The following is a 24,522-nucleotide window of genomic DNA, read 5'->3' as shown; positions in this document are numbered from 1 at the left end:
TATAGATGCTTTTAGTTTGGTAACAGACAGATTGGCAAAAAAATATATGATTGGCAAAAGTCTGGGCTCTGGAGGCCTCATGAATTAGGTATTGCCCTTGTACAGCCTCAAAGAGTTTCCATAGGTGGGAACTTGCCTTTCTTTTTGGTGAGTCCCAATATTCTCCCAGGTTAAGCCCAGGATAGGAAGCTGGGGCCCAAGTACTAAAGTTTAATGAGCCGGTCATGCAACAACAGGAGATCTAGCTCCTTGGAGTCTGAGATGATTTCTACTTCACAGCACAAAGCCACTTAATAGGAACACATAAAACTTTGCTTCTTTTTTTTCTTCAAGAGAATGTACAGAATTTATCAGAAAAGGGAGTACAACTCAAATTCACAGAGTGTTTCTTTTTTTCAAACAGCATATCAATGAATACAGGCATACCTTGGAAAAATTGCAGGTTCAGTTTCAGATCACCACAATAAAGCGAATATCAGAATAAGGTGAGTCATATGAATTTTTTGGTCTTCCAGTGCATATAAAAATTATGTTTACACTATACTGTGGTCTATTAAGTGTGCAATAGCATTATATCTAAAAAAATACATACGTTAATTAAATACTACTTTATTGCTAAAAAATGCTAAGTTTCATCTGAACTTTCAATGAGTCGTAATCTTTTTGCAATAGTTACCTCAAAGATTGCCGATCACAGATCACCATAACAAATACAATAATAATGAAAAAGTTTGAACTCTTGTGAGAATTACCAAAATGTGACACAGACATGAAATGAGCAAATGCTGTTGGAAAAATGGTACCAATAGACTTGCCTGACACAGGATTGCTGCAAATCTTCATGCCTTAGCTGCATGATGGAACCTCCTGAGAGATTAAAAAATCCCAATGCCCAGGTCTTACTACAGAATTATGTCAGAACCTCTGGGGCTAGGTTGAAGTCATCAGTTATTTTTTTATTTTTAATTTTTTTGCAGTATGCGGCCTCTCACCGTTGTGGCCTCTCCCGTTGAAGAGCACAGGCTCCGGACGCGCAGGCTCAGCGGCCATGGCTCATAGGCCCAGCCACTCTGTGGCTTGTGGGATCCTCCCGGACTGGGGCACGAACCCGTGTCTCCTGCATCGCCAGGCGGACTCTCAACCACTGCGCCACCAGGGAAGCCCCATCAGTTATTTTTGAAGCTTCTCAGGTGATTTCCAAGGTGAAGCTAGTGTTGAGAATTATAGGGACTTTAATTTCTATTTTAGACTCACACTTTCACTGTAGTCACACATTTGATGTCTTGAACTAAAATGTAATTCAGGTAAAACTCAGGAAATAAGCAAAAACACACGAAGAAACTAATAAAACCAAAGGACAAAATAACAGCAGCAGGACTTCCCTGGTGGTGCAATGGTTAAGAACTGCCTGCTAAAGCAGGGGACACGGGTTCGAGCCCTGGTCCGGGAAGATCCCTCATGCCACGGAACAACTAAGCCCGTGCACCACAACTACTGAGCCTGCACTCTAGAGGCCATGAGCCACGACTACTGAGCCCGTGTGCCACAACTACTGAAGCCCACGCACCTAGAGCCCGTGCTCCACAACAAGTGAAGCCATTGCAGTGAGAAGCCCACTCACTGCAATGCAGAGTAGCCCCTGCTCACCACAACTAGAGAAAGACCACATGCAGCCACAAAGACCCAACGCAGCCAAAATAAATAAATTAAAAAAAAATAACAGCAACAACTATATACTTTTTATTCTCCCAAAGGTGCATTTACTCTTTCATCATGCACTTTTTGTGCACCTATTTTAATTTTCACACCCTGCTAAGGACTGGTATTCAGGAACAATGACCCAGGCCCTGACCATACAGAATTTTGATGTAAATAAATCAATAGTTATAACTTCAATAGTAGAGCTATTATTGAGTAATAAATAGAGTGTTAGATAAGCATAGAAATGAGGAATATAATACAAATAGAGCTAGGGTTATGAGAGCCTATGGAATGAGTTGATACTTGATTAGAGTCTCAATGGAAGGGGATTGACTCAGATGGAAAAGCAGGGGAAGAGCGTTAATAATATGATGGAACAGCATGTGTGAAGGCATAGGGGCAAAGGAAAAACATGGCCCTTGTAGGCAGAATAATGCCCCCCCCCCCCACTCCCAAAGGTGGCCACATCTTAACCCCTGGAACTTGTGGACATGTTATATTGCATAGCATGGGGAAATTAAAGTTGCAGGTGAAATTAAGTTTACTAGTCAGCTGACTTTAAAATAAGGAGGTCTTCTTGGATTATACAGATAAATCTGGTAAATCACAAGGATTCTTTAAAGTGGAAGAGGGAGACAGAAAGGAGGTCAGAGTCAGAGAGAGATATGAAAATGCTACACTGCTGGCTTTGAAGCTGGAGAAAGGGGCCAGGAGCCAAGGAATGCAGATGGACTTGAGAAGCTCAAAAAGGCAAGATATCAGATTTTCCCAAACAGCCACCAGAAGGAATGAAGCCCTACCAACACCTTGATTTTAGGCTTCTGACCTTCATAACTATAAGGTAATAAATCTGTGTTTTTCAAGCTACTAAATTCTTGGTAATTTGTTACAGCAGCAGTAGGAAGCTAATACAGTCCCTTGCAGGGAACTCCAAGTGGAGTTATGTTTGTGAAAAAGTGTTAGTGAGCTGTTGAATGACTTTCAGCAGGGTAGGAAATGAAGTAGAATCATATTGTAGAAAAGCCACACCTGTAGCAGTGTTGATAATGGTTTGAAATAGGGTTACATGCAGAAGGGAGCAGGATATGAATAGAAAGATTAGAGGGGAGACTAATGTAATTTGAGCAAGACTAGTAAAAAGAATGGTAATAGTTGCTTTTTTTTGAGGACGTCCTTATACATAATGTTGCATTTTACACCTTAAATTCTAATTTTTAAATCTTAAAAAGACCCCTCTCAAATGAAGTTTTTTTTTTTTTTTTTAAACATCTTTATTGGGGTATAATTGCTTTACAATGGTGTGTTAGTTTCTGCTTTATAACAAAGTGAATCAGCTTCAAATGAAGTTTTAATACCCACATTTTATGGGTGAGGAAACTGAGGCTCAGAGAATTTAATAAAGTTGCACAGGATTATACAACTAATTAGTGGTGAGCTCAATTTGGAACCAGGTCTGTTGACCTCAAAGCCCATGGATTTTCCAGTATATCACTGTATCCAAAAAGAAAGACAGATATCAGTTAACCTGAGAATGAATGAGAAGATTTTTAAAAGTGCAGGAAATCAGGGCCACTGGAAACAGTCTATAGCACTAGAGAAGAATTTGAGGGTTTTAGAATAGTAAATGAAGTTCAAGAAAATGAGCCTCAGTCATGAAGGGAAAAAAAGGTTAAACATTGACTTTGCTTTTTTTCTATTAAATATTTAAACTGTTTTTTTTTTTTTTTTTTAAACATCTTTATTGGGGTATAATTGCTTTACAATGGTGTGTTAGTTTCTGCTTTATAACAAAGTGAATCAGCTTCAAATGAAGTTTTAATACCCACATTTTATGGGTGAGGAAACTGAGGCTCAGAGAATTTAATAAAGTTGCACAGGATTATACAACTAATTAGTGGTGAGCTCAATTTGGAACCAGGTCTGTTGACCTCAAAGCCCATGGATTTTCCAGTATATCACTGTATCCAAAAAGAAAGACAGATATCAGTTAACCTGAGAATGAATGAGAAGATTTTTAAAAGTGCAGGAAATCAGGGCCACAGTCTATAGCACTAGAGAAGCATTTGAGGGTTTTAGAATAGTAAATGAAGTTCAAGAAAATGAGCCTCAGTCATGAAGGGAAAAAAAGGTTAAACATTGACTTTGCTTTTTTTCTATTAAATATTTAAACTGTTTATAACTGTACCATCAACATTTAATAAGGATATAAAATATTTGCTGTCTTTGAGGGTCCATACTGTTTAGTACAGTCTGATGGGTGAGGATTTAGCTGATATAAATCAGTGCAGAGTGGGTGCAGCTGGGTGTATTAGGTAATAGAGTACAACACCAAGTGGAAATCAAGAAAGATGGCTTGATTTCTGGAACATGTATTTCTGTAGGATAATAAAAGAAGTCACGGTCAGGGAAGTTCATAGATGTACTCAAACATCTACATAATTATGAAGGATGACCACGTGTATGGTGGATGAGCTTCAGCTCCTTTAGTATGTTGTCAAAAATCCTAACATTCTAATTGTTCTCAGTAAGGCTGAGGATCACTGAACTATGCTTTGTTCATTTCTGCTTCTTCAACGCCTAATAGGGATTTGTTAACTTGACTAAATGCATATTAAAGTACATTTTTCATATAATTGTTACTGGTTTTGGTTATATGCTGCTGCCAAGATTTTAGCCCTGATCAATTATAGCTCCAGTCCATTTATTTAATGATATCTTAAGAAAATCTAAATTCTTAGTTCGTACTATTAATTCATAATGAATATTGCCTGAGATAAGAGTGACTCTGATTGTGCTAGAATATTTACTTTTATAATCCAAAGAGATTATCATTAAATTATATTTGCTTCAGTGGGATATGGTGTGTGCTATAACTGTGATATCTGGTTTGAGTGTGATTTGGCTCACAAAGCCACGATGGTGTGAATGTTTTCTGTGGATTCATGCAAAGAATTGAAAAAGAACATCTAAAAGGAGAGAAAAGCATAGATAGGGCTTCACCTCTTTAATCTCAAAAATGAACACACACCAATGTTAACATGGACAGAGAGACACGAGATCCCCAGAAAGGAGAGTGAAATTGATGAGCTGACTCAGAAAATGCAGAGCAAAACAAAACAGCACAGACTGAAAAGTAGAAAAGCTGTCAATAGGTCAGAGGTTTAGAGATGCTGAGTTAAAGAGATAGGACAGACTACTGAGACAAAGAAATTCTGCTCACTGATTACATGGATCAATAAGAGGGAGGCCATTAAAATACGTCCTCTTGTATGTGTTGTAATACATCTGTCTAAAATCAGGCTCACTTCAATTCCCAGACTGTTCATCTTTCAGACACAAGTTTTTTTTTTAATAAAGTTTCCTTTATTTGAGATTTTTAAAAAAATTTTTACTTTTATAATCCAAAGAGATTATCATTAAATTATATTTGCTTCAGTGGGATATGGTGTGTGCTATAACTGTGATATCTGGTTTGAGTGTGATTTGGCTCACAAAGCCACGATGGTGTGAATGTTTTCTGTGGATTCATGCAAAGAATTGAAAAAGAACATCTAAAAGGAGAGAAAAGCATAGATAGGGCTTCACCTCTTTAATCTCAAAAATGAACACACACCAATGTTAACATGGACAGAGAGACACGAGATCCCCAGAAAGGAGAGTGAAATTGATGAGCTGACTCAGAAAATGCAGAGCAAAACAAAACAGCACAGACTGAAAAGTAGAAAAGCTGTCAATAGGTCAGAGGTTTAGAGATGCTGAGTTAAAGAGATAGGACAGACTACTGAGACAAAGAAATTCTGCTCACTGATTACATGGATCAATAAGAGGGAGGCCATTAAAATACGTCCTCTTGTATGTGTTGTAATACATCTGTCTAAAATCAGGCTCACTTCAATTCCCAGACTGTTCATCTTTCAGACACAAGTTTTTTTTTTTTAATAAAGTTTCCCTTTATTTGAGATTTTTAAAAAAATTTTTAATTTATTTTATTTTTGACTGCGTTGGGTCTTCGTTGCTGTGCACGGGGTTTCTCTAGTTGCGGCGAGCCGGAGCTATTCTTCGTTGCACTGTGCGGGCTTCTCATTGCGGTGGCTTCTCTTGCTGTGGAGCATGGGCTCTAGGTGCGCGGGCTTCAGTAGCTATTGCACGTGGGCTCGGTAGTTGTGGCTCGTGGGCTCTAGAGCACAGGCTCAGTAGTTGTGGCACAGGGCTTAGTCGCTCTGCGGCATGTGGGATCTTCCCGGACCAGGGCTCGAACCCGTGTCCCCTGCATTGGCAGGCGGATTCTTAACCACTGCGCCACCAGGGAAGCCCCAGACACAAGTTTTAAATCAAGCTTAGCTTGTGCTGAATCCTCAATATACATGCTTTCAAGGATTAGGTATGCATTAGGAGTTTATTAAATGCTGAGATTCAGTGAATACTATAGTAGCTAACATTTAGGGCAATTGGATTTTTTTTTTTAAGTTTCTGGAGGTCCTTTTAGTTCAGGGGTCCCCAAGTGCTGACTCAGAGAGTAGCTGTCTCAGAATCATTTTGAAAGAATATATAAAATATAGCTTTGTAGTTCCCTCCCCTGGAGATTCTGATTCAAAGTGTCTGAGAGTGCCCAGGCATCTGTATTTTTATAAGTGCCTGGAGGTACAATGCAGGTGTTGGCAAACTTTTTCTGTAAAGGGCAAGAAAGTAAGTATTTCAGACTTTGTGGGCCATCTGCTCTCTGTTACAACCACTCAACTCTACCATTGTAGCCTGAAAGTAACCATAGGCCACACGTAGACAAATGAGCATGGCTGTGTTCCAATAAAACTTTATTTACAACAGGCAGCAGGTTCCTCAAACAACTAAACATAGAAATACCATATGATCTAGAAATTTCATCCTAGACATGTACCCAAAACATCAAAAGCAGGGACTTGAACAGATACTTGTACACCTATGTTCGGAGCAGCATTATTCACAGTTGCCAAAAGGTGGAAGCAGCACAAGCTTTTATCAGTAAATGAACAGATAAGCAAAATGTGGTACATACATACAATGGAACATATTCAGCCTTAAAAAGGAATGCAATTCTGACACATGCTACAACATGGGTGAACTTCGAGAACATTATGGAAGTGAAATAAGCCTGACACAAAAGGACAAACATTGTATGATTCCACTTACATGAAGTATCTAGAGTAGTCAAATTCATAGAGAAAGAAAGTAGAATCATGGTTACCAGGGGCTGGGGAGGGGAGAAATGGGGAGTTATTGTCTAATAGATACAAAATTTTGGTTTGGGATGATGAAAAATTCTGGAGATAGATGGTTGTGATGATTGCATAACAATGTGAATGTACTTAATGCCATTGAACTGTACTGAGGAAACGTAAATGGTGAATGTTATGTATATTTTACTATAATAAAAGTAGATTAAAAACATAATTAAGGAGCAGAAAAACAAAAACAAAAAATAAAGAACAAATGGCAGAAGACACGGATTTGACTCATGGTTATGGTTTACCAGCCCTTGGTCTAATGGTTAGTCAGCGTAGGGAATCACCAGTAATAGTTTATTTCCTTTTGGATTTACTATGGCAACCAAACCTTCACTTTTCTTTGATTTGATTTTTTTTTTTCAAAAATGAGAATCTCTGGTGTTTAATTAACATTGTTATGCAATCTTTGCCAACTTCTATGGAAAACAAGTTTCTCTTAGTGTCATATTCAGATAAAATTACATACTATATTGTTATGATCTACTTTCATCTTCCAAAATCCATCTGCCACTAAATACTAGATAAAGTTTTCCAGGAGGAAATATTCCAAATGCATTGTATGCCTTCACTGTTTATTTCTCTCTTTGTCTATGTGTCCTTTGCCCTTGATTCTTGTGTCAGTTAAATTGCTTCTCTTCTTGGGCTTCCCTGGTGGTGCAGTGGTTGGGGGTCTGCCTGCCGATGCAGAGGATACGGGTTCATGCCCTGGTCTGGGAACATCCTGCATGCCACGGAGTGGCTGGGCCTGTGAGCCATGGCTGCTGAGCCTGTGTGTCTGGAGCCTGTGCTCCGCAACGGGAGAGGCCACAACAATGAGAGGCCCACGTACCGCCAAAAAAAGAGAAAAAATTGCTTCTCTTCTCATACAGACAGAGAGGCTGAAAATGTTTTTCCCCAACTATTCCTTGTTGAACAGTGGCGTGGAAGTCTGTCTCTGTCTTCTATGGAGACAGTTTGGCGATAAGTATTCTTCTCCAAATGCTATTGGTTTACTTATCTTTCCCCAATGATAGTTTAAATATCAAACTTTAACAAAGTGCCTATTCAATTAACGAATTTGGAATGAGTGAATTTATACAAATTACTATGGTTTTATTATTTATAAAGGAATCACCCACTATTTTTATATATAAAACTGGAATGATGTTTAACATGAGGCGATCATGGCTGTTTTATCTATAGAAATTTCTTCAATACAGCAAAATTTTGTACTTTAAAGACTGACATAAGAGTGAAAAGATGTAAAATTAGTTCCCTTATTCAGAACAACATCCTTCGTTCCCTCAGTTTTCTGACCCAACATCTGAGAGAAGTCAAAAAATTACGTTTCCTAAAAGCTTTTGCACAGCAAAGGAAACTATAAACAAAACAAAAAGACAACCCTCAGAATGGGAGAAAATATTTGCAAACAAATCAACAGACAAGGGATTAATCTCCAAAATATATAAACAGCTCATGCAGCTCAATATTAAAAAAACAAACAACCCAATCCGAAAATGGGCAGAAGACCTAAATAGACATTTCTCCAAAGAAGACATACAGATGGCCAAGAGGCACATGAAAAGCTGCTCAGCATCACTAATCATTAGAGAAATGCAAATCAAAACTACAGTGAGGTATCACCTCACACCAGTTAGAATGGGCATCATCAGAAAATCTACAAACAACAAATGCTGGAGAGGGTGTGGAGAAAAGGGAACCCTCTTGCACTGTTGGTGGGAATGTAAATTGATACAGCCGCTATGGAGAACAGTATGGAGGTTCCTTAAAAAACTAAAAATAGAATTGTCTTGTGACCCAGCAATCCCACTACTGGGCATATACCCAGAGGAAACCATAATTCAAAAAGACACATGCACCCCAATGTTCATTGCAGCACTATTTACAATAGCCAGGTCATAGAAGCAACCTAAATGCCCATTGACAGACGAATGGATAAAGAAGATGTGGTACATATATACAATGAGATATTACTCAGCCATAAAAAGGAACGAAATTGGGTCATTTTTCTAGAGATGTGGATGGACCTAGAGACTGTCATACAGAGTGAAGTAAGTCAGAAAGAGAAAAACAAATATTGTATATTAACGCATATATATGGAATCTAGAAAAATGGTACAGATGAACTGGTCTGCAAGGCAGAAATAGACAGATGTAGAGAACAAAAGTATGGACACCAAGGGGGGAAAGCGGGGAGGTGGTGGTGGTGCTGGGATGAATTGGGATATTGGGATTGACATATATATATACTAATATGTATAAAATAGATAACTAATAAGAAAAATAGCATGTTTCAATTAGTTTGGTAGAATAATACATTTATTATTTAGGGAACAGATTCATACTGAAAGAAGTATACTGATTCAATTGGTAAGTTCTTATTTTTACTTTTTTGCTCTGTTATAGTCCCTTTTCCTGTATTTGTCACTATTGCTTACACACCTCAGATTCCCACAACTAATGGTGGGAGTAAGGAATTATTGTAAGAAGGGGTTTGTGTGTGTGTGTGTGTGTGCGCATTCATGTGCGTGTGTGTATGTGTGTGTGTTGTATACTGAACATGCAGTTGCAAAGCCGTTTAGCTTGAGAGCAGTCAAAGTTCACATACATCTCCATGTGTTGTACAAGTTAAAGTTTTTGTACCTAGCCTTATCATGTTCCTAAGTTTCACTTCTGTTCCACTGACAGATTCTGGAGTGGGACACGGTTATACAATCTTGGATAGTCTTCCAAGAGCTGGCTGTTGTTTTAGAACTTGTGTCGCTGAGGGACATATCTGTGGTGATATTGAGGCCATCTGAGTGAGTCTTGGCCTTCACAAATTCGTATGCTTAAGTACAGGTACTGATGTGCTTCCTTCATTCCCACACTTACGCAATAGTAAGAATTAGCACTTCCTTGTCCGTGTAGGCAATGTGCTAGAGGTGCCAGGGGCAAGGAGATGAAGAAGGCATGATTAGAGGAGTAAGGGCCTTGACCTGGATTAATGATGGTGGAAATAAAAAGGAGTGATTGGAATAAAGAGTTGGCGGATGAGATAGCAGAGATTCGAAAAACAGCAATGGTAACATTTTACTGGTAAAGGAGCTTCTTTTGTATGCCAGGTCTGTGCTAATTGCCTAAACTCTCTCAGTCCCTAACAACACTATGAAGGTTCTGTTATTATACCCATTTTACAGGGAGGTTGAGTAACCATAATTACAGAGCTACCAACTGTTGGAGCTGGAATTCAAACTCCGAGTTTAATTTCAGGGTCTAAGCTCTTAACCATATGACCAATCTATCGCACCTCTTAGAATGCTCGTCTTCGTATCTGTTTCATGTATTATTTCTTAAGCAGTTGGTGTCTAACTAGAAAGAAAGGTGTAGCAAATCCAGATCCAAAGTACAAGGTCATCGTAATTAGTAAAAACGTGACAATACAGGGGGGCGTAGCATGGAAGTAGATCAAGTATAGATGGACTATAATTTCTAACTCAAGGAAGCTTGTACTGATAGATGTATCTGTGGGAGTATTGCTTAATCTCTCTGAGCCTCATTTTTCTCAAGTGTGAATGGGTGTTAATTATGTTATATAGTTTATAGTATTATCATGAGAATTAAATGAGATAATGCATGAAAAGTGCCTTGCAGATGATAGGATCTCAATAAAGACTGCTGTATTTTGATAATGATTAAGATGAAATGTGCTGGCTAACTCCATACTGCAGAGTTATTCTGTTATTTGATTCTGGTTAAATAAATGATTGGTGATTATTGTTCATCATGGTTTTCTGTGGAATGCTTATTTGCTTGCAGAAGGGCTATGGAAGTTGTGAACTAACATCAAAACGAAAAAGCGTGAAAGAAAATTAAACAGATATTTATTGAGTAATCAAACTATCACTGATTTTTTTTTGTGGCAGTGATAGAACATAAACAACGTAATTTAAATTGCATTTCAAATCATAACAGTAATTTGCAGTGTTTTAGAGAACATATTTCCTTCCCAAAGATGTCTGAGTGCTTTGCTGAAATGTCTTAAAAACTCCCAGGGCTGAGTTCAAATTATGGCCCTCCCATCTCCCATCTATTGGCTGTGGGGTCCTGGCAAGTCTTTCGCCTCCCTATGCCTCTTTTGCTTCATCAAACAAAACGGTAATAGGCTCAAATTAATGAAGATCTTAGTGTCAGGCATTTAGTTCACATTAATAACAACTAGCCTCCTCTTTTCCATTGACTCGCAAATAATACCAAACCCACTAAGAAAAAGTTTTCTTTATTCTTTCCACAAAACAAAAGATTGTCACAGAGGCCTCAATATCTGGGTCTCTTGTTTGTCATATTGGTTTTGAAAAAACCCTGCTTTCTTCAAGAGTGATGGGTCCAGCACCTTAGTTAAACAGCTTGCTTACAGGTTTTGTGATTTTAAAAAAGGAACACATTTCACAAATGAGAAACCTGTCTTGTAGCTGGTAGCTCTGTGGTGCTAGGTGACATGGAAGGGCATTGCTCTCTTTCTTGCCCAAAGCAAACTTCTAGGGCCATCTTTGTGACTCAGGTCTGATAGCCAGTGGCCAGCTGCCAAGAAAGCTAAGGCTGAAGGAGCTACCTTCAGCTTCTTCCCACCCTGGAAACTGGTCAACCTGACCCAAGCATATTGTTGGTGTTTTATTGAAAGGGTCGATTTGAGGAATGTTGCGTTTGCCATGCAGTGTCATGCCTCAAAGCCTTGGTTTCCAGCCTTTATTTGTAAGCCTAATTGTTGCTATGGAAATTCAATATTTAAAGAGGTAATTATTGCTGATCTTGTTGCATGTGTCCGTTTCTGATGTCCAGCTGTTAGCTCTTTAGCTCCAGTGTAGCAGATTAATTACTGCTATTGATTACTTTGAGCTTCTCTCTTCACACCTGCAGTCTGTGTAATTAGCTGGTGGCCTCCTCTGAAAATTAGGAGCAGTTTCATTCTGGCACTTTGCCATTTCCCAGCCATGTGCACTGCACTGATGAACAAAAGCAAATCTATTTTAAATAGAGATATCTGGGTAATGAACTCTTTGTGTTTTTGAACTATCCGTGGATAATTCAAATTACCCTCTGTTAGCAAATATTGTAACTCATCTGATGACTATCTGCAAAGAAAAAATTCCCAAACACTGGTTTTTATTCCCATTTCCACCTTGTAGAAATTTGCTCCTGTGTGTGGTTTAAAAAAATCAGAACAGCTTTCTAGTTCTGCTGCCGAGGGTAGTGGGGTACTGGAATAGATTTCCTAATGGAGCCCAGTGGAAGCAGCTGAGTTTCACTCGAGTATTCCAGGCATCCAGATATTAATGTTCATCCTTTTGTTAGATTCACACTCCTAGTCTGAGAGACAACTCACCATTCTTGGGAGTCATTGGTATACATCGGGGATAAAAAATTTCCTGTTAAAAATGATTTAGACAGAGATACGAGAGAGATATTATTGCAGGAGTCTTCAAAATTTTCTTCCCAACTTTATTTCAGTTAGTAAGATACTTTTCCTTTCTGTTCATTGGAAACCAAATCTGACATTGCCAATTACCAACATCTAGACTTTTGCTTCCAATGTCCTATTATGATACTTTCTTATCTGTCGTGTGATACTGCCTAAACACTCAGGAAATACAAGTTGGTAGTAGAATTAGGAGTGGACTTCCCAAGTAATGACATGCAGTGATTACTAACATGGCCAGCTGTTCTTTTCTATGCTGACAGGGTCCCACTAATGTTCCCCTTAGCTATTTAACTTGTGTTGAGTTATTATACTAAGGGTTATTGCTTATTGTAGGAAAAAATAAAGTGCTTTCCTCCTGCCCATGGCATGCATCTGCCCGCTTTCAGTTGACGCTTTAAGTGGATATGTATGTCCCAAAGCCCACCCAGCACATGGAAGGAAGAAAGTTCAGAAAGTTATCACTTGTCAGAAAGATGAAAATATGCCACTTATCTCAAGCAAATGTGTTTGTTGGATCACAGCAATGTGGGAATGCTTCATCAGCTCCAATAAAGCTTCTGTGGAAGCAACGAAATGCAGCTTGCTTCTGTCTGGGGAGTCAGGTGGGAGATGGGCATGAAGTGGGAAAGAGTAAGAAGAGTAAGGGCATTCACTCATCAACTCAGTGGACCTTTGGGGCATCTAATGGGGAGGCTGAACACTGGCCCTCAGACCAGAAGGTCCCCAGCTGGAATCTCATCATTTCCACTGTTTCCAGATTAAAATTTAAATTGTGTGCTGCCATTTGGAGGCCTTCTGGGCAGGGTCTCACAGAGTCACCAGTTATTAGGAATGTCTCCTATTATCGCAACCCTAAAAGCTATTTGAACAGCAGCCTAATGTGATTGTGATTTCCAAGGACCATTTGCTGTTATTGCAGCTCTGCTCAGATGTGAGTGGGAGCAACTAACCAAAGTTGCCTTCTCACAGTACCAGAGAGGAGAGTCTGAAGCACCAGAGAAATATTTTGCTGACCATAAATATAAATTCACCCCAAATAAACAATCTTTTGTTTCCCCAGTTTGGGCAAGGTCATCTCTAATTCTGACAAATAGTGACACTCTTTCCCTACCAGAGTATAAATTTTAGAAATTCGCACTAATTACAATTTCAACTCAACTGGAAATATGAAAGTTTTAAAGGGGTGTAAAATACAAAGTGGTAGTTGTATAAAACATTCCATACTTAGAGATTATATAAAGCCTTTCAAATGACAGGAATTTTTGCATACATATATGTTTATACATATATAAATATATATTTTTATTTTGGATATTTTTGTTATTGCAAAATTCAACATGCTTAACCTATGAAAATCTGAGGCTGTGCAGAGTATATGCATCATGAAGTTGGACATGTCACAGATCTCTCTGGTATACGGAGCTGCTTCGGCCATTGGTTTTTCAGCACCAGCAGAAGAGAGATAAAAAGTCTATCGAGTTAGGTTTTTTAAACCTGATTTTTGAAACCAATTAAGTTTTATAAATCATGATGAAGGCTAGGTATTGTTGTTGTTGTGTTCAAAGTTACAGGGAGTATTTAACAAGTGCTCTATTACACCATCATAGGGTATACGAAAAGGCTAAGTGAAATGAGAAATGAGAATTTATCTAGTAAATAATAAAAATACTGTAGCTGACATGTATCAAGTGCTTATTATGTGCATTGTGCTACGTGCTTTGATTACATCATGTATTCTAATCATCACACAAACTTATGTGTATTATGGATGCTGTTCTCTGGATGATGGGGACACTGTGATGAGGATGAAGCTGAGAGATTACATAACTGGACCATGGTCAGATCTGGTAAGTAACTTCACTTGTCTACCAAGCCAGACTTTTTACTACTTCTGGACATTTTATTCCAGCTATGCAGCCTTGATGATATTTTGCTCCATTTATCTGGATTCTTTAATATTTGGATCAGCCAAATGAAAAATCTACTCATAAGCCTGGTGTCTTTGGGCCCAACTAATATTACTTAAGCCTTAGTCTAACATTTTGATTTTCCTCAATTTATTGTGACTTATTACAAGTAGTTGTGCTAGGGGTGGCAAGATCGTGTTATCTTGTCTGTAAGGAGAGGGCTCACATTAATAAAATGTGGGGATGGAGCAGAACCAGGCATTTGTGCAACTGTTGCCTGATCTGGGTCAGGCAGGATGTTCAGCGACTGTCTTAAGTTCTCCTGTGGGGAAGCCTTTTTGCTGGAAGAATCACAGACTAATATTTATTCTGTTACTAGAAATGCAGGGAAAAAATCTCTCTCCCCCACAACTTTGCTGTTGTGTCTTTCTTACTGTGTATAATTACTCTTGTTTCATTTGGATACCTGAAAAGTTATTTTTTAAGGAAACAATCAGAATAAGGTCTCCCTCTCTATGTATAATATGCATACATAGAGTGTATTTTGCTTTTTCGTAAATATATTTTGTTATATATGTGTGTGTGTTCCTGTTATACACACACACACACAAAATTGTTCCACGCAGTATTTCTAAGACATTTTCTGGCAAGGGCTTTTGAGAGAATGAAGGGCAGAGCCTTCTCAGTGTCAGTGTATGTGTAAATATCTTCAGATTCTATGAAAGCATCTTCATTTTTTCAATCATGGATTCCTGTTTGAAGGGGAGCTGTTTTATGATTTGTAGCACATGTCAGATAACCTTCAAGGAATTCTCTTGTGATAGCAAGTCAGATTTTCCTGATCTTATGTTTTCCCTTTCTATGTCTAATAATATCCCATCCTTAGCATCAACTCTCACCCTAATGAGCTGAAACTACATTAGCAAAATCTTAGGCAGATAAATTGACTCAAACCTTGGTTTGATGATCTTACTTAAGACATTCAATTAATTCTGTTTTGCTACAAGCTAATTTATGACTTTGTATTTATTCAAAAAAAAAGTTGAAGATACAAAGCTGTGGGAGACAAAATAATGAATTAGTCTACCTTTCTTCACGTGCTCATCATGTGCTCACTACAGTAAGGGAAGAAGAGAAAGAAGAGACATACTTTTGGTGTTTGATATGTGGCTATTTTCTTGTCATATTAGACAGTCTTTAATTGGTATAAACACATTTATATCCCTCTAGGAGATACTAATTAGTGTAATGTTGGCTTATTAATTATTGTTAAAATTTTTTTTATTTACCCAGTAAATAGTTTTTTATCACTTTTTTTCCTTTCCTGTCTCCTTCCCTTCCCCCCCACCCTCCTTCCTTCCAAGATGACAGTTGGTTTAGTGTGGTCATAAACTTGTTTTCTTTGTGGTGTATAATGACTGGCAACTTGATAAAGCTGTGATATAGTAACAGATATTATTATCCACTTTTCTATGGAAAATGTTAATAATTGATCTGTACACGTTGAGAGAGAAGAGAAAGATCTGAGAATTTTAAAGTAATTTACAGCCCTGTGCCACACTTGGTGTGTTTCTAATGAGCTTCTCTGGATCTACAGGTAGCAAAAGTTTTTTCTGCTGATGTGTAGGGCAACTTGTCAAGACATCTTGCAGGGAATTGTGTTCAGAGAAGGTCAGCCAGGGAATAGAGTTGCATTAGGTGATGCTGTGGTACATAATTGACTTACTCTGTCTCTGGAAAGTGATAGAAGGTGAGGTTGAAAGGAAGCTGCCCCTTCTCAATTCCCTCTCCCTATTTTTAACTTTATTAAAATTGCTTTTCTTACACCTCCTTCTACTATTTCTCTTTCATTTTGGCATTCTTGCAGTCTAAAATTCTAACCGCCACTCATGTTACTTTTGCTGCTGAATTAAATATATGAAATATTTCTTATAACAGTCAGCTCCAAATGTCCAGACTGCTCGCTTTTATAAGCCTATATTTTTCGTGTATTTTCCTAAGGGCAAGCAACAATTGTGTTCCTCCCTAGCATGACAGCCAGGGCTATTGTGTGAGACAGGTTAATCTTGCTATGCTGCAAAAGAAAGTCATATTCCTTGAGATTCTTTGCTGTGGTTTTTTGCTGTCTCCACTCCTATACTTTGGAGGACTAAATGTATCCACCAATCTCAACAGATGTTTCCCCGCCCTGGTAATCGATAATCATGAACAAAATATGCATTAACCAAAGTCATAGATTTTCCAACATTTCTTCTTATGCCAGTTGGAAAAAATAGGTACCTAAAATGGGCATATATCAGTCAATTGAAAATAAACTCAGTCTTCATGGTATGAAGGAAAGTAATTGTATAGTGTATTTATTTTGCTGCGTTTAAAACAACGTACTTCGAGGTACCTACTATAGCACACTATTTCATGAAACACCTGCTTCATTCTATCCAGAGAAGTCCAGAAAGTGGACTTGTATAGAATAAGTTTTAAAATCAGTTGCTGTTAAGGTGATGTAGGTACTTTAACAATGTTGGTGAAAAGTAGAGGCAAATTAAGACAGTAAGTATAGAAAGATACTCAAGAAATTGATTTTTTCTTTTCGTTGTTGAGAAGGTTTCTAAGGCTGTTTTGTGAGGCTTTGTTTATACACAGGCTGTGCAGTGTTCTTGCTGGTCTGATTTACCTTGCATTTTCCTATTGGAACTTCTGGAAAGAGAGCTTCCCTCAATTTTTCATAGGAGGAGAGAACCTGAAAATTCTTTCAAAGCTGTCAGTTCTGTCTACTGTAAAAAAGGACATGGAAGACTAGGTGCCTCAGGGCTTAGCGTGAGTTTGTCCCGTGTCACACTGGAGCTCGCCATTGGAACATCTTGCGTCATGTCTGGTTTTAGAGTCTGAAGAAATATAGGGAGCGAATGAGAGGTGGTTCTCTTGAGCTCTTGGAAGTAAGCCATATGTCTGAGGTTATAGCTTAACTCCCCTGATCATCTGGATGTTTAAAAGGTTTGATTTTTAAAGATCATTTTATGAGGAAAATGGTGACAAAGGAAAAAAAGGTACCGTGTTTTTTTCCCCAGAGGTCTCCTGAGAAGTGCGCTCATGCCCATTTCTCCAGGCTGAATCGTTCTCTGGCTGGTAGAGACAGTGGGAGATAGATTGGCAAACACGGTGTGTCCAGGCGCAATGTGCTTGTGGACAGAGGATATCTTGATCATTTCTCTCTGCCGTGACTCTTCCAAATTTTACTCTTCTATAATCAGCCTGAATTAGATACTAATATTTAAGTGTCTTCTTAGGGCTTGGCAAAATTAAAAATAAATTTGCCGCCAAGGGACCAAGAAATTAAGTATCTACTACCAGACGTGGCAAACTTTCATGGACTTCTGTATTAGATAAGTCTTTATATCTCTGACTAGCATTATTCAGCACGATTACATTTAATGTGGGCCAGGCTATAATACCCCCGTCCTGCTCTCCCAGGGTTTTAAAACTCCAGGACAGCTACCTTGGCTCCCTCCTCTTCCACCCTTTACCTTCCAGACAATGTTTTGCCTGTTGACTTGATGATCAAGACTGGCTTGACTTTCCAGATTCACCCTACATGTTGTTTAATCCTCTTTATTATGTGCAATGTGAAACCATTATTCATTCTGCCATTTAAAATGTAGGCATAGAAATATTTAAGTCCTGATGTTAATTTAAACTTCCCTGTATAGGATATCTTTTGGCTATGGCAACTCCTGCAAATTTTCACATTTATACTTTTATGCATAATTAAAAGAAAAAGACAAAAGTTTGAGTTAATGATTATTCCAGCAATTTCTAGTAAGGAAATATTGAATGTGGTTATTCCAAATATAGACTGAAAAAAAGGTTTATATTAAAATAAAAATTTCTGGCTATTACCTGAGTTCTAAAGTGATAAATTTGAAGACTGAGTCTTCAAAATAATCTGTCTCCAAATTTAGTGATACAATAAACTAACTATTCTAAGACATGGTCAGAGAATAGATATTTGGGTTAAACAAAATTGACCCTAGAAAGGACCATGTAGCATGGATAGTATTATTTTGCATAGGAGGAAATAATATATACTTGACTAAATCGATATTGAAGAGAATTTAATTTTTCTTTTATTTAGAAAGCTTTTGAATTTTGAAATACTTTACAGTTATTATTAGGTACAATACTTATTATATTGACTTTTATGGAAGGTATACTGAGTGTATATGGAGTATATATTTAAAAACTTGGGTGTCATTATATTTAAATAGTTGGATATTTGCAAAAGATGGTGACGTTTTCCTTTGGATGAAGGTATAGTGAGGGCAGTCTTTTCCTCCCGTCCCCTCTCCTGTCCTTCTTTCTCCTCTCCTCTCCCTTCCCCTGCCTCCTCGGTTCACAAATATCTGTTTGGCCTTCTCTGAGCTAAGTATGGTGCTATGGAGATACAGGACTGAATAAGAGACACAAGTCAGTCACCATCTACTTAGTCTCTTAAACCTAGAACCAGAAAAGTCATTCTTAATTCTTTTTTTCCTCAACTCATATCGCCTCAGAAAGCTTGTTGACTCTACCTCCAAAATATGTAACCTGGATCTGTTATACCAAATCAACTATTATACTCACCTGCTCTAACCCAAGGCATCACCACCTTTCACCTAATCTAGTACAATTTCCACCTAACTCGTCTCCCAGTATCACCTATGGCCTTCTTTATCCTTCATCTTCTAATAGCTAAAGTGATCTTTAAAAATATAAATCAGATCATATAATTTCCCCCATTTTTTAACCCTCCAGTGGCTTCCATTGTTTTGTATCATACTTATGAATTCCTAATTCCTTCCATTGGCCTTTCACACTGTGCCCCCTGCCCACCTTCTAATACACCATTTCCCAGGGGACATTCATGCTGTTTCAAGCTTGTGCCTGCCTCAGGGTCTTTGCCTTTGATTTTTCTTCTACCCAGAATGATTTTTTCTCTTATCTTTATGGCTGGCTTTATCATTTCATCCTTGTCTTCGCTCAGATGCCAACTACCTAGAGAGGCCTTCCATCACTTGTCCCCCTCCCTGCTTAGTCTCCATCTCTATCACATTGCATAGTTTTATTTTTTTCATGGCACTATTGTTAATCAAAATTACTTAATTCATTTATTTGTTTAAACACTTATTATTTTTTTCTTCAACTAGAATGCAATCTCTATGAGAGCAGGTACTTTCTCTATTCTATGCATTATTGTATCCTTAATGCCAAGAACAGTGTTTAACATATTCAAAGCACTCAATAAATGCTTTTTTTGTATAAATAAGGTGTGTGCCCATGTGGATCTTTCACTTTAGTGGCTAGTTTCCCATTTCCCTTTGTAAACCCGATAAAGCCTGGTGGCTTCTATCTAAGAAACTTGTTTCAATAATTTTACAAAATTCAAGTCTAATTTAACAAAGACATATTAGTCTGTATGGGTTGCCATAACAAATACTGCAGACTGTGTGGATTAAAACACGAAACTTTTTTCTCACAGTTTTGGAGGCTAGAAGTCCAAGATTAAGATTCTGTCAGTATTGGCCTTGGCAGTGATTTCCTGGATATGACACCAAAAGCACAGGCAACTAAAGAAAAAATAGACAAGCGGGACTAAACTAAATCAAACTAAAAAGTTGTGCACAGCAAACAGTCAACAAAATGAAAAGGAAACTTATGGAATGGGAGAAGCTATCTCCAAGCCATATGTATGATGAAGGGTTAATACCCAAAATATATAAGGAACTCTTATGACACAGTAACAAACAAACACACAAAACAAATAACTTGGTTAAAAAATGGGCAATGGAATTGAATAGACATTTTCCCAAATGAGACATAACAAAAGACCAACAGATATTTCCTATCTGTATGAAAAGGTGCTCAACATAACTAATTGTCAGAGAAATATAAATCAGAACCTCAGTGAGATACCACCTCACATCTGTTAGGATGGCTTTTATTAAAAAAAAGCCAAAAATTATAACTGTTGGTGAGGATGTGGAGAAGAGGGAATCTTTGTACAGTGTTGGTGGGAATGTAAATTTTTGCAGCTACTAATAGAAACAGTATGGAGGCTCCTGAAAAACTAAAAATAGAACTATCATATGGTTCAGCAATTCCAGTTCTGTGTATATATATCCAAAGAAATCGAAACCAGGATCTCAAAGAAGTATCTGCATTCACATGTTCATTGCAACGTTATTCACAATAGCCAAGATATGGAAATGACCTAAATGTTCAATAAATAACATGTGTCATATATATACACAATGGAATATTATTTAGCCATGAGAATGAAGGAAATCCTGCTGTTTGTGACAACTTGGGTGAAACTTGAGGGCATAAGAGAAATATGCCAAACACAGAGGGACAAATACTACATGATACCACTTATATGATGTATCTAAAATAATAAATTCATTGAAGTAGAGAGTAGAGTGGTGATTGCCAGGGGCTGAGTGGGGAGGAGGAAATGGGAGGATATTAGTTAAAGGGCTCAGACTTTCAGTTATTCAGGATAAATAAGCCATAGGGATCTGCTGTATGGTGCAATGATATTACTGTATCACATACTTAAAAAGTTGCTAAGATGGTAGATCTTCTGTTAAATGTTCTATCACACACACAAAAAATAAATAGGGTGGAAGGATACTTTTGGAGGTAATGGGTAGGTTTATGGCATAGATTGTGGTGATGGTTTCATGGCTATATACTTATCTCCAAACTCATCAAGTTGTAGACATTAATTATGTACAGCATTTTGTATGTCAAAAAAATTAAAAAATTAAGTGTGCCATCAGCATTGGTTTCTGGTGAAAGGTGTTCTCCTGGCTTGTAGATGGCCATTTTGTCACTGTGTCCTTACAGTGAACACATGGAGAGAGCTCTCTGGTCTCTCTTCCTCTTCTTCTATGGACTAGTCCTATTGAATTGGAATAGGTTCCCACCCTTATGACCTCAGTTAATCTTAGTTACCTCCCTAGAGGCCCTATCTCCAAATATAGTCACACTGGGGCTTCAACATAATTTTGGGGAGACACTTCAGTCCATAGAAAAGGGTGAGGAGAAAAGCACTTTCATTTAGTTGCTTAAACTGTAAAGGATTTGTGCAATTCTGCACAGGAACAAGTTTTTTTTTTTAAACATCTTTATTGGAGTATAATTGCTTTACAATGGTGTGTTAGTTTCTGCTTTATACCAAAGTTAATCAGCTATACGTATACATATATCCGCATGTGCCCTCCCTCTGTGTCTCCTTCCCACCCTCCCTATCCTACCCCTCTAGGTGGTCACAAAGCACCGAGCTGATCTCCCTGTGCTATGTGGCTGTTTCCCACTAGCTATCTAATTTACATTTGGTAGTGTATATATGTCCATGCCACTCTCTTACTTCATCCCAGCTTACTCTTCCCCGACCCTGTGTCCTCAAGTCCATTCTCTACGTCTGCATCTTTATTCCTGTCCTGCCCCTAGGTTCTTCAGAACCTTTTTTTTTCTGATTCCAGATATATGTGTTAGCATACAGTATTTGTTTTTCTCTTTCTGACTTACTTCACTCTGTATGACAGACTCTCTAAGTCCATCCACCTCACTACAAATAACTCAATTTTGTTTCTTTTTATGGCTGAGTAATATTCCATTCCTTATGTGTGCCACATCTTTGTTATCCATTCATCTGTCGATGGACACTTCGGTTGCTTCCATGTCCTGGCTATTGTAAATAGTGCTGCAATGAACATTGTGGTACATGGCTCTTTTTGACTTACAGTTTTCTCAGGGTATATGCCCATATATGCCATATATGCCCATATGCCATATGCTGAGTCATAAAGTAGTTCTATTTTTAGTTTTTTAAGGAACCTCCATACTGTTTTCGATAGTGTGGTGTTGAATTTTGTTGAAAGCTTTCTCTACATCTATTGAGATGATCATATGGTTTTTCTCCTTCAATTTGTTAATATGGTGTATCATGTTGATTGATTGGCATATATTGAAGAATCCTTGCATTCCTGGATAAACCTCACTTGATCATAGTGTATGATCCTTTTAAAGTGCTGTTGGACTCTGTTTGCTAGTATTTTGTTGAGGATTTTTGCATCAGTGTTCATCAGTGATACTGGCCTGTAGTTTTCTTTCTTTGTGACATCTTTGTCTGGTTTTGGTATCAGGGTGAAGGTGGCCTCACAGCATGAGTTTGGGAGTGTTCCTCCCTCTGCTGTATTTGGGAAGAGTTTGAGAAGGATAGGTGTTAGCTCTTTAAGTCCCCTACTATGATTGTGTTACTGTCGATTTCCCCTTTTATGACTGTTAGTATTTTCCTTATGTATTGAAGTGCTCCTACGTTGGGTATAAATATTTACAATTGTTATATCTTCTTCTTGGATTGATCCCTTGATCATTATGTAGTGTCCTTCTTTGTCTCTTCTAATCGTCTTTATTTTAAAGTCTATTTTGTCTCATATGAGAATTGCTACTCCAGCTTTCTTTTGATTTCCATTAGCATGGAATATCTTTTTCCATCCCCTCACTTTTAATCTGTATGTGTTCCTAGGTCTGAAGTGGTTTTCTTGTAGACAGCATATATACGAGCCTTTTTTGTGTATCCATTCAGCCAGTCTTTGTCTTTTGGTTGGAGCATTTAATCCATTTACATTTAAGTTAATTATCAATATATATATTTCTATTACCATTTTCTTAATTTTTTTTGGTTTATTATTGTAGGTCTTTTCCTTCTCTTGTGTTTCCTGTGTAGAGAAGTTCCTTTAGCATTTGTTGTAAAGCTGGTCTGGTGGTACTGAATTCTCTTAGCTTTCGCTTGTCTGTAAAGCTTTTAATTTCTCTGTCAAATCTGAATGAGATCCTTGCTGGGTAGAGTAATCTTGTTTGTAGGTTTTTCTCCTTCATCAATTTAAATATGTCCTACCACTCCCTTCTGGCTTATAGAGTTTCTGCTGAAATATCAGCTGTTAACTGTGTGGGGATTCCCTTATGTGTTATTTGTTGTTTTTCCCTTGCTGCTTTTAATAATTTTTCTTTGTATTTAATTTTTAATAGTTTGATTAATATGTGTCTTGGTGTGTTTCCTCTTGGATTTATCCTGTTTGGGCCTCTCTGTGCTTCCTGGACTTGATTAGCTATTTCCTTTCCCATATTAGGGAAGTTTTCAACTGTAACCTCTGCAAATATTTTCTCAGTCCCTTTCTTTTTCTCTTCTTCTTCTGGAACCCCTATAATTCGAATGTTGGTGTGCGTTTAATGTTGTCCCAGAGGTCTCTGATACTGTCCTCAGTTCTTTTCATTCTTTTTTCTTTATTCTGCTTTGCAGTAGTTATTTCCACTATTTTATCTTCTAGGTCACTTATCCGTTCTTCTGCCTTAGTTATTCTGCTATTGATTCCTTCTAGAGTATTTTTAATTTCATTTATTGTGTTGTTCATCATTGCTTGTTTCATCTTTTGTTCTTCTAGGTCCTTGTTAAATGTTTCTTGCATTTTCTCCATTTTATTTCCAAGATTTTGGATCATCTTTACTATCATTATTCTGAATTCTTTTTCTGGTAGACTGCCTATTTCCTCTTCATTTGTTAGGTTTGGTGGGTTTTTGCCTTGCTCCTTCATCTGTTGTGTGTTTCTCTGTCTTCTCATTTTGCTTAACTTACTGTGTTTGGGGTCTCCTGTTCACAGGCTGCAGGTTCCTAGTTTCTGTTGTTACAGCCTTGTTAAATGTGTCTTGTATTTTCTCTCTTCTGTTTCTGAGATTTTGGATCATCTTTACTATAAGTACTCTGAAGTCTTTTTCATTTAGGTTGACTATTTCATCTTCGTTTATTTGGTCTTGTATGTTTTTACCTTGCTCCTTCGTGTGTCAGATTTGTTTTTGTCGTTTCAATTTTTTTTTTTTTTTTAATGGGTGGTACTGTATTCCTGTCTTACTGTGTGTTTGGCCTGAGACATTCAGCACCGGAGTTGGCAGGTAGTTGGATAGAGCCAGGTCTTGGTCCTTAGATGGGGAACTCTGGGAGGCCTCACTCCAATTAATATACCTTGGTGTCTGAGGTTCTCTGTTAGTCCAGCGTTTTCAACTTGGAGCTCCCACTATTGGAGCTCAAGACCGACCTCTGGCCTGGGAACGAAGATCCTGCAAGCTTCATGGCATAGTAAAAAAAAATAAAAAAAAA

The 24,522-nt window shown here is 37.8% G+C and overlaps 1 long non-coding RNA gene across 1 annotated transcript in view; it reads left to right on the top strand.

Moving 5' to 3' along the window:
- The first annotated feature begins 411 nt into the window (after nucleotides 1-411).
- LOC112407448 (uncharacterized) overlaps nucleotides 412-24,522 on the top strand; it is a 108,368-nt gene continuing 84,257 nt past the window's right edge. The window contains exons 1-2 of the long non-coding RNA XR_003004745.1: nucleotides 412-485; nucleotides 9,293-14,267. This is a non-coding gene — a long non-coding RNA (uncharacterized LOC112407448). The remainder of the gene's footprint in view (nucleotides 486-9,292; nucleotides 14,268-24,522) is intronic.

The sequence above is a fragment of the Neophocaena asiaeorientalis genome, unplaced genomic scaffold, assembly GCF_003031525.2.
Source record: "Neophocaena asiaeorientalis asiaeorientalis breed wild unplaced genomic scaffold, Neophocaena_asiaeorientalis_V1.1 scaffold627, whole genome shotgun sequence".
Lineage (NCBI taxonomy): Eukaryota > Metazoa > Chordata > Mammalia > Artiodactyla > Phocoenidae > Neophocaena > Neophocaena asiaeorientalis.
This window is presented reverse-complemented; position numbering and strand designations above follow the sequence as displayed.